We start from the raw sequence: 17,081 nt of genomic DNA, 5'->3' as shown, positions 1-17,081 counted from the left end.
AAAGGCACACAATTCCCCATTCAACATAAGGGGAACTCTAATGCCCCAATCACATTATGTGTAAATCCTAATTTCAGGCAATTTTTATCCTTTGATTCAGAGTATACAGGATAATGCATTCTGTTAATTCTCAAATAACATTCCTTCTTGTTTTACACTTTCACTGCACAAGAGTTCGAAACTATATTTGATGGAATAGGTTGGTTAATCCTTATTCCCAAAGTGGCATATATCTGTATATTGCTTCTGTTTTTCCAGCCGGTTTGCCTGTTTTGAGGGACAAAAAACCCGAATTAATCATATGAGAATGGCTAAATCGCCAATTGATTGAAAAGACCTGATAAAAGTTCCTCACATCATAGATGGGATTCGAGTCAAGGTCTTTACAACCAAAGGGCTCTTCTAAACCAACTGACCTATAGAAGCTCCCAAATTACATTAATGTATTTATATTTTTATTAGTCTGTAAAGATTTAAAAGGAATTATAACAAAATTATTAAAGAAAAGTTTTAAATTTAAAAGAATTTAAAATGATTTAAATTACAGAATAAAAAAATATATGCATTAATTTCTTCTACTATATACAAAACTGGTCTGTTTATTAGACCATTCAGATCCAATGAGATATGTACAGCTGACAGGTAATACACATCTAACACAGAATGGTCTGCTCAGATGGTCAATGGGAAAATCACTTTAAAACAAGTACAGTAAACTCTCAATTTTACAGATCTCGATTTAACAGACAAAATTTCTGGTCCGTATGTCACATGTGAAAATTAACACTCTGTTAATTTTAAAATGCTTTTAACTAAGATTTGTTTATAATTAAATTAACGGGTTTTTTTTAATTCATTTCCTGTTATTTTTAACAAATTTTGGCAAATAGGTTACTACAGTGTTTTTCCAACATGTGATAGCCTATTTGCCAAAATTTGTTAAAAATAACAGAAAATTAATAAAAAAAAACCCTGTTAATTTAATTATAAACAAATCTTAGTTAAAAGCATTTTAAAATTAACAGTGTTAATTTTCACATGTGATTGGTGTGATCAAGTGCTAATCACAGCAAATGATTAGCACGTGATCACACCAATTATGCTGTAATTGGTTCTTCTGTTGCTTAGCGTGACTTTCTGCAGCAGTTTTAATGCAATGCCAGCTGATGTTCCGACATGCGCTAAGCCATGCCCAGTAGTGTGCATTTGTTTACTTGTGGTGAACAGTTTATTTCTGGATGCACTTTATTGACCTATTCAATATAAATTTAAAATTAGAGATGAATGAATGGTAGAACACATCTTTGTACCCCTAACCTTAAAATATGGACAAATGGAAAAGAGTTAATTTCAAAGCAGGATTACCTAAACCAAGCACCTCAACACTGAACATTAACTTCACGCCAGAACAGAAGTGTCTGGATATATCATCATCTGAAGACGAATAAATAGGGAAAATATTTTGTGTTTTTATAAAATTTAAATTTTGTTTTGTTTTTAAGAACATTGTTTATTTAAATATAATTAAAGCTTATTTTTGGAAAAATATTTGCTTATTTATTTCGATATAGATCGTAGACTTGTTTTTAGAGTCTCAAAACCACGGTGAGGTTATATGCAATAATATATATAGAAAATGTTTCTGTGAAATTAAACTTTTCATAGATACAGTACTTAATTTTAATTACATAAAAGTTTCTACATAAGTAAAAACGTAAATAAGCTAAGTTGTCAATTTTTTAACATACACATTTGGAAAATCTACTTTATTATATAACGTACTTTCAGATTGACACCCTCTCATCCAAATTAGTCTGTTATATTGAGGTTTTACTGTAATGCAGTAGTAGCAAGATATGCTGGTTTTACACACACACACATATACACATACACAAGTGTAATGGGCAATCTTGTACTTTCTATCATACACCTTAAGAATAGAGTAAGTAAACAGGTAACTGAGTTGCAAGCATGAAGCATCTGATGTTTCAAGTTTGAAATACATAATATGTTGTTAAGATATACAAAAAATGATGCAATAGTCTTCAGCTGAACAATTTCTGTTTTAAAAATTTCATGCAATTTATACAAGCGTGTGCTGAAAAGTTGGGATAATCACCATGAAGGAACTGAAGTAGAACTATGTGACTTACACGTTATTCTACATATTTCCCATGAAGGGTTATACACTTGTTATGATGCTGCTGCATCATTTGCAATCCTCTGAGTAAAAAGTTTTTCCTTTGTTGTGCAAACCAGTCCTCAGCTGCAGATATGACTTCATCATCTAAATTTTGTTCCTCTCAAGTGTTTCTTTAAATTTGGAAATAGGAAATAGATGGGATGGGTGAGGAAGACATTGAAAGCCCAAGTTGTGTGTTGTCTGTTGGGGTTTGTGAGCAAGTGCATTGTCCTGCAAAAACAACATGCCTCTGCTCAGTTTCCCATGGTGTTTTTCCTTCAGTACCTCCTTCAATTTCTCCAGAGCTGTCGAATAAACTGCTGCTGTAACTGTGTTTCTTTAAATTTGGAAATAGGAAATAGATGGGATGGGTGAGGAAGACATTGAAAGCCCAAGTTGTGTGTTGTCTGTTGGGGTTTGTGAGCAAGTGCATTGTCCTGCAAAAGCAACATGCCTCTGCTCAGTTTCCCATGGTGTTTTTCCTTCAGTACCTCCTTCAATTTCTCCAGAGCTGTTGAATAAACTGCTGCTGTAACAGTTTCACCTTTTTTGAGGTACTTGGTAAGGATTACATCATTCATATCCCAAAAGACAATGGCAAGAACCTTCCTAGCTGACTTTTGGGTTTGGAAATTCTTTGGCCATGGAGAACCTTTGTGTCTCCACTCCACTGACTGTTGTTTGGTCTCTGGGCCATAGTGACGAAGCTATGTTTCATCAACACGCAATACGAGCCAAAAAATGTTCACCTGATTTCACAAAATGACCCAAACTCCCCACATTCTCTCTTTTGGTGGGCATTCGAACATTTGTGGACCCACTTTGCAGAGGGCTCCCAGATGTTGGTGGATAATGACCCCAACTCATTCCCTGGATATCCCCAGGATCTTGGCAATGCTTTTGGCTAGTATTTGTCTATCATCAAGGATCATATCATGCACTGCATCGATGTTTTCAAGGTGTGATCACTGTGGAAGGTCTTCCTGACCTGGGAGCATCTGTTTTCTCAGGATGCCCAGTTTTAAACTTGGCCACCCATCTGGCAACTGCTGGATATGCTGGGGCACAGTCACTTAAAATCTCAAACAAAGTTTGGTGAATCTCAGTTGTGGACTTTTCTTGCAGTACGAAAAACTTGATGATGGCTTGCACCTCTGTGTTTTTGAAATTCTTCAAAACCTCTGACATGTCTTTTTATATATCCTAAAAAAAAAAGAACAAATTATTACAATTTGATGAAATATGGAGATTAAAGGGATAAAGAGATATTGTGGTTATATCAGTTGCTTTAAATATCATTATTGTTCTAGGTGTTTATCAGAACTTTTCTGCCCCCCCCCCCCTTGTATATAATCATTTTATGCTGTGTCCTTTGATCCAAGCTATAATCCAAGTATTCTGTTTCTGACTTTGAACCAAGTATTTTGTTACAGACTTAGCAATGGGTAAAGAGTTGTCTCTACCCATGCACCAAAAATTTCTCTGAGGAAAGATCACAATATCAGCAACATCCTACTTTGTATGGTACAAAAATGTTATTTACAATTAGATGTGTAAGGACTTTGTCAGTAGCTCTAGGAGGCATGGCAATAACGACACACCTTACCAGACAGAAGAACATTCTGATTAGAAGAAAATTCCAGAACACACCCAATATTAATGCCTCTTTGTGAAAGCTGGAATTGTCAGATTGCTTGAAGGAGAAGATAAAGAAGTAAAGAAAGAACTCTTTCAGTTCTGGAGACACAGACACTCAACCTTGGACACTACTAAAAATAGTGCCAACTAACAATTCTTGCTTTATTGTGATCCCATCTGCCTACTCTAGCAAACGCAGTAGGTGCATCAGAGTGCATCATCTATTACTCATATATAACAAGTGTTTTGCAGTTCTTAAAATAAAATACATCACTAAATTACAGGAAAGATTTCAGAACGGGTAGAAAAGATTTACACTTCTGGCAAATAATTTTATAAACACAGATAGCTCCTACATTATTGTAAGAATTACTGTTGTGTATAAATTTCTTGTGGCATACCACTGATCTGCTTTCACCTTAACTCAGCTATATTCTTCTCTGAAAACTGTCTATTAGCCTCCTATTCATCATCAGTTTCATGTCTATCCAAATTTACTTCAATTTATACAGTCAAGTTCCATGCAGTATCTTGTCCTATCACGGTGCAGCAATTTCCTTCATCCAATTTAACTGTCACTTTATTGTAGACAGATGAACAAATTACTAAGAAGACATTTCTTTCACAAAGCTACACAGCTCCCATAGGGTATCAATATTCCAATGTACCTATTCCTGAATTCTAAACTTAACCAACTTTTCCATTATTAGGCTTATGCTAATGCTGAGACAATAGCACCTTGCTAGGGACACTGCACTTTCTGCTGTGCTTTTTCATAACGCATTAGCTGATATTCCATCCAATCTGATAACTGCATTTATGCTAAGATTTCTTAATACAAAACACTTCCAGTTTATATCAAATCCTGCATTATCTTCACCTGGATAACACATTCTTGCAAATCAATTACATATTAAGCTTTTCTTTCTGCTTTTGTTAGTGTAAAGTTATCCTTGCTGATTGGATGGTGGTGGCTGTTGCTGCAAACTTGTGGAACAAGTTTGCAGCAACCTGATCCCAGAGATGCTCTATTGGGTTGATGTCTGGGGGCTAAGCTGGCCCCAGACTTCAGAAGGTGGTGCCACTTGTTAGTAAATACTGTTTCTAATAAAGTGGTCACTAAGTGTATATTCCAGATGATATTAATGTGAAGGTCAAAATGTAGAATTTTAATATTAAAGTCTTTATCTCAAACAGTAGTTGACTCCATAAATCGAATATAATGGATGTTTGGCATCAAGAGTAGAGTTTCCAAATCAGCTAACCCACATCTCACCTACGGGACTAACATACTACAAGTTTACAATCCTTTGTGGGCAAGATTTACATAAAACCTCTAAAGCCAAGTCAATATCAATCGTGCCCTTCATTGAAAAGGCATAGACTCAAATCCCATCTAGAATATGATAAATTTTATATGAGACTTTTCACTGAAGGTGAGTTAGCCATCCCATATAAAGGTAGCAGGGTTTTCATCCTACAAAACAGGCGAACTAACCAGAAGAACACACAATTTACAGACAACAAAATAAGGCAAGATTAACCACTGTATCATAAGCAGTAAGTTTCTAAGAAGCCAAGTTACTTGGTCATGGCCTGTCATGTCCAAATAACATGACAAAAGGAAGTGTCACAACATGAAAGGTAAGATGGAACACACAAACATGCACATCCTTCCCAAAGTCTTGTGTATGACTACTTTTATATATAATTAGCTTTATTTCATTTTCTCTATATTCTTTAATGATTCTCATGGAATTCAATGGAAGATTTGATGATTTTGGTATAGATAACTATGAATGAAGCAAGGTAAAATGTTCATTCCAGAATTAAAGTAAGGTAAGGTAAGGTAAGTAGAATCTTTCTTACCTTACCTTAATTCCCTCTCTTATATGCAATTTGTTAATTATGTATTAATTGTTATTCTGTTAATGTAAAACTAGATTAGGATACCAATGCCAATATTCATACTTCTGGAAGAAAAAAAAAAAATAGCATGGTCATAGTATGTCTTAAGATTACTACTCTTTCCTTTTTAATTTTGAATTTGGTCACAGATCTCTGTGTTTATGCTAAATTTCTTTCTTTTGATGCCTGAATAAATTATACTGCTAAGTTTTTATTTTAAATGTTTACCACATACTCAGTAATTCCACAGATGCTTGTATAAAATTATAATTTATTAATTAATGGAATACTGACAGAAAACTTAATACACTGATGTGTAAAAATATGAAATCACTATTGTTCATTTCAAATTTAATAACCTCAATAACTATAAGATTTACATGTGAAATTTACAAGAGTATTTTATATATGTATATATGTTTAGGGGATCACTTAAGGGTCAAAGCCAAATAACTGGGAGGAGACCTCCAATTCCTTTAAGGAAAACTGACTGAGGCTTCTGACCTAATGTCCAATCCTTACCTTCACGTATTAGTATCTACTGAGTACTGAACAAATGAGGCTGACCCAGCAATTAATAACTTAGCTAACCAAATTGTACTCTCTACTGGCTTAAACCACAAATGCATATGATGGCACAGCATGATGAGGTTTCATGCCAGCTTAAGCATCACCCAGTTAAACAAGGACCCCACTTCTTTTTTTTTTTTTTTTTTTTTGTCAGGGAAAATCAGTCTAGGATGAACAGTGAACAAACTGTTCACCCTGGACTGCTGGAACAAACTCCAACTCAACAGCTAAAAGAAGATAAACCTCACATCAGAAGAGCTACAACCATTAATACATGGAGGATCAATGGAAAGGAAATCAAATTTGCAGAACTGGAAAAGTACCATGTGAACATAACTGGCATTACTGAAATAACAAGTGAGGGCTTACTAAATAATAAGTATAGGATGTTATATCCTGACAATAATGATAAAAGAAAGGAAGGAGCAGCGATAATATTCAATAACAAACATGAAGATGAACATGGTAAGTGGAAGGCAGTTTCAAGTAGAGTTATATGGGCAACTTACAAAATGAAGAAATGGACAATGAAACTCATTTGTGCTTATGGTACACAGAAGGTTCTTCTAAGGAATTTTTTGAGTCATCATTAGAGCAGACAGCTAACATAAAGAAAAATGGAAAAAGTGATTCATGGAGATCTAAACAGCAGAGTAAGAAATGAATCCCACTAGGCATATAGGAAAGTTTTGTGAAAAATTGGGTAAAAGGAAAAAGATAATAATAATGGTATGTATCAGCTGGAGATTTCCACTCAGGACATGGACTAGTCATCACTAATACCATGTTCAAACATAAAGATGTGCACAAGTTCAGGTGGAGAGAAAACTCAAAAAATATGTAAAGCCTCATTGACTATGTCCTCATACTGTTTCAGGTTAAAGGTTTACAGAGGATTTGAAATTGGAAGTGACCATTACTTAATGATAAGTAAGATAAAAATGGATATTGCACTGAAACGACCAGTATAAAGTTTTTAAAATAATTAAAGTTGAACAGCTTTTAGAGGTAAATCAGCTATATAAACATTACCAAAGAAAAAATGAAACACTTGGAAAAAACAAGAATCTCGCAGTCTCAATGGCAAGCTCTGAAGAAAACACTGATTTGATTCAGCTAGGAAGGCATGTCATGAAGTTGTCTGCAAGCATAGATAAATAAGAACCCCATGGTGGACACAAGAAGTTAAAGAAGCGGTCCTAAACAAGAAGAAAGCATACTGAAAGTTTCCAGAAATAAGTCAGAAACTTCCTAGAGAGACCTCCAGGAAGTCAGAAACTCATTGAGGGAGGCCATACTATTTGCACCAAAAAAGTGAAAAATGGAAGAAAAATCTATCTAACTCCATTCTTGAAAGTATGAAAAACTCCATCAACTGAAATCCTGTATGATTCTTTCAGAAGTCTGTGAGTTTCAATCATATCATCCCTCATTCTACTGTTTGCTAGTGTCAGCAGCCTACAATTTCTCAGTCTATCTTCATAATCTGTATTCCACAATCCTAATATTATATTTGACACTCTTCTTTGCACACACTCTCTCTCCACTATATCAGAATCACTACAGAAACCATGAGACCAGACATGTGTGCAATAGTTCAAACGAGGTCTTATCAAGGCCTTGTAAAGATGCAAAATGACTTCATTATCATTACATGTCAAGGTTTGTTTCAGCATTGCCATTATTCTCTGAGTTGTATTTACAATTTTGATATATGGTTCCAGAACTTCAACTTCCTGTCTACTAAAACTCCAAGATCTCTAGCCTTATCAGTTTCTTCAAGCATAATCCACCAATATAACATGAAATGGGATATCTAATCATGTCAAACTTCATGGCTTTACATTTATTAACATTGAAATGACAACCATTTTCACATGTCCACAATTCCAGACTATTCAAATCATTCTGCAAGTACTCCATAACAGCAGCTCCTGATTACCCTACCTATTTTTGCATCAGCAAATAGCTCTATGTCACATGTCAAATCTTTTTCCAATCTCTTATCTTTTCTGCAGTCTGAAAAAAATATTCAGTATTCTCATTATGTTAATATGTTTAGGGAACTCATCATTCCCTAACACAAACACTGTGCTTCTGATCAGTGGCCATAATTAAGCAATACCCCCCCCCCCGCCAAAAAAAAAAAAATAAAAAAAAAAAAAAAAAAGGAAAGGTTTCTTAACTTTTCTCACTCAATTATTTATATAAAATTAAGACAGGATATAAAATATATCCTGTCAGTGCTGCACCATTTATATGTCTAGTTGTATACCACAGTACTGGGTTGGCAAATAAGTTCATTCGAAGTTTACGCCGCTTCGCCTGTCGCTATTGTTGCACGGTAGCACAACACTATTGCGCAGTTGAAAGGCGACATTTCACATAATCTTTCAATGAATTTTCGTTCAGCCTACTTCAGTTGTGTGTGTGTAACATATTTTTAGAAATGAAAGGAAATAACATACATTATTGGCATATTTTCGGAGTCAGTGATGCGCCTCATGCTCGACCGAAGGTGATTCGAGTGTTGTGAAGGATGTCATCGAGAAAAATCCGTCACAAACAGTGCAGGAGATTGCTGCAATACTGAACATATCCCGCAAGCGTTGAAAACAATTTGCACAAGCTCAGATATGTTTCAAAACTTAATGTTTGGGTGCCGCATGAATTGACTGAGGCCAATATGACTGCTAACATATCCATCTGTGATTCGCTGCGACATCGCAGTGAATCACAGATGGATATGATGGAAAAGAAAATGACCCATTTTTGAAGCAGACGATTATGGGAGATGAAAAATGGGTCATGTACAATAACATGGTACATAAAAGATCAATAGGGCACAAGAGCGAACCGCCGCAAACAACCTCGAAAGCAGGATTGCACCCAAAGAAGATCATGCTCTCTGTGTGGTGGGATTATAAAGGAGTCGTCCAATACAAAGTGTTACCGTCAGGCAGAACGATTGATTCAACTGTCTACTGCTCACAGTTAATGTGACTGGCCCATGCAATTAGTACAAAACGTCCTGAATTGGCAAATCGGAAAGGAGTTGCCTTTCACCATGACAACGCTAGACCCCCACACACACATCATTAACAACCCAGAGTAAATTGTTACGTCTTGGCTGGGATGTTTTGCCGCATCCTCCATATTCACTGGACCTGGCACCTTCTGATTTATTCATTTATTCATTATTCCGATCATTGCAGAATTCTCTGAAAGGGAAAATCTTTGCTAATGAGGAGGCTATTAAAAGACACCTGGATCAGTTTTTCGCCAGTAAACTTCAGGAGTTTTTATAAACGCAGCATAACGAAGTTGGTGGACAGATGCAAGAGGTCACTGATAAAGTGGGTCAATATATAACTGACTAGTATGTATTATATATATTAAATAACGTGTTTCATTCCACTCTGAAAAACCGAACGAACTTATTTGCCAACCCAATAGTATGTACTTGAGTGGTAGTTAATATCACGGATTTGGATCTGGAATATTATATATATAATAATATATTGTAAAAGGAATGGATTACACCTGAATGAGTTTGGTATCAGGAGTCTTGAAAAACTAATAACTGGTATGAAACCTAACACTGAGTATCAGGGAAACTAAATTATAAAGGGAGGAATGGTGAGAATGCAGTTGTAGGAGCGACAATGTCATATAACTATGTTAATGATGGGAATGGGCTTTATCATGGAAATGTAGCCAAGGAGAGAATGATTTCAACTTTGTGTTTGCCACGTTTGTAGACATCTTTGCACACATTTGATGGGTCCAAACATGGCGAAAACAAAGTTGAAATCATTCTCTCCTTGGCTACATTTCCATGATAAAGCCCATTCCCATCATTAACATAGTTATATGACATTGTTGCTCCTACAACTGCATTCTCACCATTCCTCCCTTTATAATTTAGTTTCCCTGACACTCAGTGTTAGGTTTCATACCAGTTATTAGCTTTTCAAGACTCCTGATATAATAGCGAAGAATAGTGATCTGCAAGTTGTTCAACTGTGTCATGCAGACCAGACAAGAGTATACAAAAGAACATGCAGGTAGATTATTATGTCTGTACATGAATGCTAGGAGTATCAGAAACAAAGGGGTAGAGTTTGTTGCCTTAGTCAATAAGTTATGACCTCAGATTGTAGGCATTAGTGAGACCTGGTTATCAGAATCAGACATACTAACTGGTATCGAGTATAAAGGGTGCAGTATTTTTAGGAAGAATAGAGAGGATAGGAGAGGAGGGAGGGGTGTGCTGCAAATGATATCAGATGACTTGAATCCAGTTAGAGTTCAGACCTATTGACTGTAGTACTACTACTTACAATATCAGGGCCACATTTACCATTAGGCGCATGAGGTGCAAGCTGGGGGCTCACTCTCTATGGGGGCCACATTTTAAAACCTTACTCCTCACAAAGGACAATAAAAAAAACAGCGTAGTTATAGTTGCAAAATAAAATACTTATTTTTAAATATTAAATTCATAATATAAAAACTAGAAGCCGATGAAAAATTTGCGAGGCCTCCTGATTCCATTTGAAATACATTATTCTTTCCTTAGAATATAAAACTAACAGGAACTCCTGTATTCCATAAAATTCATATATGTAAGCATACCATTTCTTTGCTGGACGTATATACACATCCAGTAAACCTGGATAATATTCTGTCCACTTGTTGAAAGAACATGGATAAGATGTGCAGTTTGACCATCATGTCCATTAGAAGGGACAATAATCCTTCACGCTGAAAAGAGCACTTAACTAGATTACCTGGCGTACGTAGTAGCTACGTCAGTTGCCTTCAGCAAGAAACGCAGTTCCTTGCCATTTGCTCGGTAACCGAAATCTAAGTTATATCAGATTAATACCTATGAATTATATAAATTTTTTGCTGCTTGTTTTATCGTATAATTATAGTTTTTAATGCACACAAAATAAGAAATCCTTTCATACTTTCTTCACTTCATATTGTTTCACTCTAGAAGATCAATGTCACTATCAATTTTTTTGCTAATTATTTTAATCGTCAATACATTTTAAAATTCTCCCAGAACTTGATTGAAGATAATTATTTTTGTCAAACAGTTATTTTATAAATTCATGAAAATCCGAATCTAAAAATGAATACAGCCTCCATCTGTCCAAATTAAGTTTTCTTTTTTCTTCGTAATCTTAGTTCGAAGGTTAGTTCACAGATTGTGCAAAGGTTGGCACTTTTAAATTTTGCTTTATAGAGAATCATACGTAAATCTTGAATCATATCATGTACTGCATAATTTTTATAACGTAATCTGTAGGTTTTTGCATTTCAACTTTCTTGGGTTACCCTAATCACTGATTACAAATCGAAATAAATGGCAGTTTTGAAGTCAATTGTTATGTACATATTTTCAGCTAATTTCGATATTATGCGGCAGTTTTGAAGTAGCAATATTTTCCCTACAGTTTATCTTTCAAAACATGTGTAAGTGCATGCGTCAAAATGAAATTTTATTTCCAAAATTTTCATAACAGAATTAATTCGCCTTTAATGGCAAACTCCCCCCCCCTCCCAAAATCATCATCACACAACATATTTCCTGATAAGTATAAATCATTAAATTATGTAATATTGGGGAAATTAATGTTTAAAAAACAGTTTCATGCCACAAAAGCAATATCAGAATAAACTGTTTTGAACAGCTGCAAAGCAATCAGAAAGGTGAAAAACATAATAAAATAAATAAATTTCTGTTGTGTATTCGGCTATTGTTAGGGACTTTTCAGTGCATCTACATGTTTGTTTCTCACTTTCTCAATAATTTTTGTTAGTTTACAGACTGTTACTTGAGCAGAAAGAACTCTTAAGTTACTCGCTTCCTAAATGGGATTCGAAATGTTTTACCAACCGAACGAAGTGTTAAAAAGTGTTGTTTCTATATCTAATTTATTACTTGATTAGTTTTTGTTTCTCATTTTAAAAACCTTTTTTTTTCAATTAATCCTACCGGTTCCTCTATTGTTATATATTTAATTTATCTTTCGTTATTTATTCCTTCTTCTCTTACTTTAATCTTATTCTTATATCTAGGATTGTTTCCTCTTCGGATACTGGTGAATTTATATTTTGCTGCGCCAGCCAGTATCCTATAGTAGAAAAGATCCTTACTTAGGGAGACAATACTAGATTCTTAGCTTTCTTACACAATATCTTATTTAAACTGCCGTATAGATTCAGATTATTGCAGTCGTGACCTAATCTATATTTATATTCACTCTCTAAATCCTTCCCGGCAAAATAGGTTCCATTTTTATAAGTGGTAATTTGGAATCGTAATCAGGCATGACTCAGGTTCAGGTAAATATGACATGTTTATTGGAATATCTAAAACACAATACAAAATTCATACACTCAATTATGCTCAATACTAAATAAAAGTCGAATTAAGAGGTTAACACTTTCTAAATTAATTAAATCCTATAAAGCATGCTAAACACAGTAACTGCATATTGAGATAGATAGCAAATGATATGAAGTTAAGCTAAATACCTTTCGGTAGTATTACTCGCAAAAGAAAACTAACAAACATTGTAATGTTACTGAGATACTAAATTCTCCTATTCTTATCGCATCAAGTTAATCCTATCACATACAAAATTTACAAAAGATCTCTTCCAAACAATTCTTCTTATTCTCAAAGGAGGTTAACTTTCTAAATAGAGACTGTCCACAGAGTTCTTTACAATACAGTTCTTAATTTCACATTCGTAAACAATCTTCTCTCTTCTAATGAACTTTCACACAAAATTAGAGTAATTGCACCTTACCGAGCTTTTTCCGCGTCGTTCTGCACCACATGTATGTCTGGATACTTCTCATCTATTGGCTGTCCATATGCCAACATAGGGGTTACGCTATATCTTCATTCCTTCTGCTGAAAACGGACTCTAATCTTTGCATTTCAAGAACAACTCGATGGGACTTTTCAGCGACGGCTTGATTCTGCTAGGACTGGAAATTTTTACCTTCAGTTTTGCATAGAATCCTACTTAATTTTAAGAACGCTCACAGTCTGACATCTTATCACAGACTTCACCCCCCCCCATCCTTACATGAAACTGCCTGCTAACTTCTGAACCACCAAAACAGGAAAACATTATGACCAGAGAGAGTGTTCCGATACGGGCTCAACCCCTTATATTCTTCTATAAAGAACCCTCTTTTCTCAGTCCCCCTTTTGCACACGGCCCTTATCTTTTCACCCTTTGGGTTCATCCTTCGCTTTTACGATGCTGTTATACTTGGATTCACAGAATACAAGGAAACTAATTTTCCGAGTAGGCTATTAGCCGCTAGCGTTACGCTGTACACGTGTAGCTTTATGCCTTCCAGGAATTATTACTTAGCAACTTTTTAGATGACTCACAGTAAATTTTACATAGCTTAAGTGAGGCTTAAATTTAAATCAGATTATCTCTCTTTTTAGACATACTTAAAAATGAAATCTTAATATAATCACATCAGCTTAAATATGAGGCACTTGAAATAAAGAATACAAATTTTACATAAAGTGAAGAAGTTTCACTTCTAATTACAGCTGATGTGCAGGTATTTCTCTTTGTCAGCAAGTTTTACATGTTAGATTCCAAATGAATGATTTCTTTCCAAGATTCCTTCATTTAGGATCTAACAGTGGCTTGTATGTAGTTGTGGTAAGTACTTTGTTATCAAAGTGTTCCATGTAAACATTTGCTGAGAGGGGGGAGAGGGGGAACCCATAGCAGTACCATTAATCTGTTTGTAGATTTTTCCTCTCCATGCAAAGTAACCTGCATACATGCACCACTTATAGACATTCTGGATTTGATAAAGTCTAAATTTCCCCCTGATATTTTTGAATTATTCAAATTTACTATGTATGCAGGTTACTTTACATGGGAAGGAAAAATCATGGGACTATATGCTATCGACTATGGGGCACAGGGGCTAACATCTGTTAACATCTGCCTGGAAGTAACAAGAAATACATTCGCTACTATTACTATGGCAAGTCAGGACTGGCAGACCATGTTTTGGATACTCCTTCACACAGGATTAGATGGAAGAAAACAAATGTGCTATTTAGGAGTTGTTACAGATCTGAAAGATTATTTTTTGAATCAACAATGGCTTTGAAGAATTTTCCTAACCTCAAGAAGTATGATTGCATTAATTTGTCAAAAATATGGGAGTCTGCGATCCTAAGAGCAACTCCCACATAGCTGTAATGATTTTTTAACATTAGAGGGCGCCATAAATAGGACTTGAGATCTTTTGTACACTGCAATTTTATTGTTTTACTTACTCACTGTCGCGTGTACAAGTGTGTTGTGCTCTGATGACTGATTTGAAATTCAGCGAAATATAAGCAGTTAATAAAACATCTTTTTATTAAATTGTTTTGGTGTTGTTAATACCGTTAAAAACTCATTGTAAAGCTAGGCAATTTAGCGTGATTTCTGGGGACACTTTCTCTTGTGCCTTTCTCAATAGCAGTGAGAGTAATCTATGATTAGCGTGTCCTCCAGCTAAGAGGATTACTATGGAGTATTTCGAAGACGTAGTAATACTTATAATAAAAATAATAATAATAAATAACAAAAATAACACTACTGAAATTTCATCAGACCGCTGAACAACTGATTTCAGATTGCAAAGAAATAGTACAGAATTAGAAGCTTCGATGGCACAACAATATTATTGCTTTATTTTATTTTATTTATTTTTTTTTTGTCAAAACGGTAAACTGAAGTAACAGATTTTGAATACTGTCTGAAAGCTTTCAAACCAGTAGAAATTTAAAATAGTTATATAATTGAGTTCCAGGAGAGGAGAAGGGAGGTAGATGCAGTAGAAAATCTTCAAAATGACATAAATTTTGAATTATTTTGTATAGGATATCCTTCATGTTATATTTTCAGCATATCTACAGTGGTTACACTGGATATTATAGTAATGTGGATCCTAAAAAAAAATAGAAATAAAATCTGTTGCAGTTTTCAGCAAAAGACAAAGGCGACGAGTCTGATAAAATACCATTAGATATATATTTTTGATATTAAAAAAATTCACAATCGGAAACCCCGAGTAATGCAGTTTAACATCATTTGTTGTTCACAAAAAAAAGTTCCTAAAATTGAAATGTTACGATTCATATAATAGTATTTTGCAAGGAAAGAAAGCAAAATGTCATATTTATTTCAATAAATGTTATTTAAAAAAATATAAATATTTAACACAATATTTTAAATGAAACAAGATTTGAAATTTCATGAAAAAAAAAAAAATCTATATTTTCAGTAAAGTGAAAGAACATAAAGTTGTCTTGTTCCATGACACTGATTTGAAGAATAAAAGGCAGCAAATTGACTATTACTAAATAGATTCATCGCAAAGACTCTGGTCATTTCAGGATTGATTATTTTTGCACATGTGAAATTCGTTTTAATTTTTGGGAAAAGACACAATTATTGTGTAGGAAAACAAAACAAAACAAAACAAAAAAATAAAAAATAAATAAATCAAATATCGTAGGACAGTAAAGGAAATTCCAAGTAACAGTACATGTAAAGTCAAAGGTTGTTCCACCACAGTTAATCCGTTAATGGCTCTAAAATCGCCATTCAGGGATTAACGGCGAAGGGGGTAATTGCATGATAAAAAGTAGAATGCCGATGAAGTTTTGATCCATTAAAATTGAACTGGCAACTATGCCCCGGAATCTTGTCCGGAAGCAGTGCAGTATTTTTGTTTTATTCAAAATGTATATAATTACTTTTCATCTTCAACAAGAAGATGGAGTATACTCCTTAAACATTTAGAAAATAAAAACAATCTTTACCAGTTAAAAGATAAAGTGGAACGAGGTGGTCCACAAGAGTTGACACTGTATTGCTTTGAAATCGTGGATATAAACAAATTAAAGAGGCATTACTTGAAGTATCCATTTCTCCTCATGAAAAACCTATTTCTAAATTAAAGCTCATCATTGGCTGATTGTTTTGACAATTCAGAAACAGCAATTTTAACAGTTGTGTGGGACAAAATTTTACAACGAATAAATGCTACTAGTAAATATCTATAAGATCCCGATATGGATTTGTTTTTAGCTAATAATTTGTTACAGTCTTTAGTTGGTTTTATTTTAGATATAAGAAATAGTTTTGCTGCTTTAAACGAAGAAGCAAATTTATTAACAGATGAGACAAAATTTAAAGATGAGAAGGAAAGAGTGAAAAAACGAAAAAAATGCCGCAAAAAATTTCACAATCTAACAATGAGATTATATTACATGGGAAAGAAAATTTCATTGTTAATACTTTTAATGTCTTTGCGATAAGCTAATTTTGGAAATTAATGAAAGAGCATAAAGCTATTTAGACAGATATGTTTGACATTTTTTTGAAGAAAGATATAGATCAAGACAAGTACAAGACTAGTATTAATAAAATTTTACAAACTTATGGGACTGATATTGATCCAGAAAAATTTACTGATGAAGTTGAGCCATTTTTAATAATGATAAAGAAAGAAAATTCTTCAATTAAAAATATGTACAAATTTATAAACGATGGGTTAAGGTCTACTTTTCCGAAAGTAGAAATAATTTTAAAAATATTTTTGACGATACCTATTTCAAATGCAAGTGCTGAACGCTCATTTTCAGTGTTGAAACGAAAGAAGCAACTTGCACCAAAATAAAACAAGTGACCTGTCATTATTATGCACTGAATCAGATGTA

At 34.2% G+C, this 17,081-nt stretch overlaps 1 protein-coding gene across 3 annotated transcripts in view; it reads right to left on the bottom strand.

Annotated features, from left to right (window-relative positions):
• LOC150102756 (guanine nucleotide exchange factor for Rab-3A-like) overlaps positions 1-17,081 on the bottom strand; it is a 242,009-nt gene that overhangs the window by 56,509 nt on the left and 168,419 nt on the right. The gene's annotated exons all lie outside the window — the stretch shown is intronic.

This window comes from Typopeltis vanoorti, chromosome 10, assembly GCF_054136105.1.
Source record: "Typopeltis vanoorti isolate ZY-2024b chromosome 10, IOZ_Tvanoo_1.0, whole genome shotgun sequence".
In the NCBI taxonomy this organism is placed as follows: Eukaryota; Metazoa; Arthropoda; class Arachnida; order Uropygi; family Thelyphonidae; genus Typopeltis; species Typopeltis vanoorti.
This window is presented reverse-complemented; position numbering and strand designations above follow the sequence as displayed.